The following is a 1,058-nucleotide window of genomic DNA, read 5'->3' on the forward strand; positions in this document are numbered from 1 at the left end:
TTATTGCATAATTTTGGTTTCAGGTACTGTACTGGCTTTTATAAGCTTTCTTTATAGTTAGTTCTTTTATAGTTAGTTATATTTTATAAATTATTTTATCACCAAGGCAGTTAGAGCGACAACTTTGGCCTCCTCGTGACTGCATCGTCATCGATTATCGATTCGGATCCAGGGGGGTCGACTTCTGTTTATGTGGTGGTCCCCTGAAATAAAAATTCGACCTTCCACTATGGTTAGAACAGAGTGGTACCCTGTAGATAACTCCCTCCTCCCCCATATTTCAGAAATGATCAGGAAAAAAAAATAGTTTGTACCATCCTTTGAAGTATCTTAGGAAAATATTTATTAAAAAAAGTGTATCTCATTTTTTTATATATTTAAAAAGTCAAAACATTATTCATAACGTTTTTGAAAAATATATCGTCGTTTATTAACTTAATGGCAATTTTTACCCAATAGAATATATTAACTAATTGTTTATATAATAAAATGTAAATTTGTTACAGGGCGAATTGTTCTATTCAGAGTGAAAATCAAAAGCTCAAATTTTGATGTAATGCACGAGGACATTAATTAACGAGAAATCAGTAGCTGTCTGAGATATAGATAATTTACAAGTACTAAACAATGAATAGTCCAATAATATTTGAAATTTAAAATGCTGTGCATATCCAATACTGCCCTTTCACACTTAATATAGGTCCAGTAATCATCATTCCATTAAAGTACTAGTTGTTTTATCATAATTAATTTTTTTATGATTACGGTTCGACTTACTGTTTGCAGTCAGATAATGAAAACGGTATGTATGCCAATTTGTAAAAAAAAAACATAAAATAAAATAATTACTAAAATGCAACGTATTGATTGTAACTGTATATTATTAATCTTAAAACTGTTGATTGTAATTTATTCTATTTCAGAACTAGATAATGGGCAGAAGATCCCGAAACGTTGTAGGGATGACATAATGAATAAAGAAATAGAATACAGGACATAATTTCCATAAAAAAAATAAAAAAAAATTTTCAATTGAGAGAAGAAAATGGTCGGGGGGG

The sequence above is a fragment of the Halyomorpha halys genome, unplaced genomic scaffold (assembly GCF_000696795.3).
Source record: "Halyomorpha halys isolate HHAL.00 unplaced genomic scaffold, Hhal_1.1 Scaffold2121.1, whole genome shotgun sequence".
NCBI classification, from domain to species: Eukaryota; Metazoa; Arthropoda; class Insecta; order Hemiptera; family Pentatomidae; genus Halyomorpha; species Halyomorpha halys.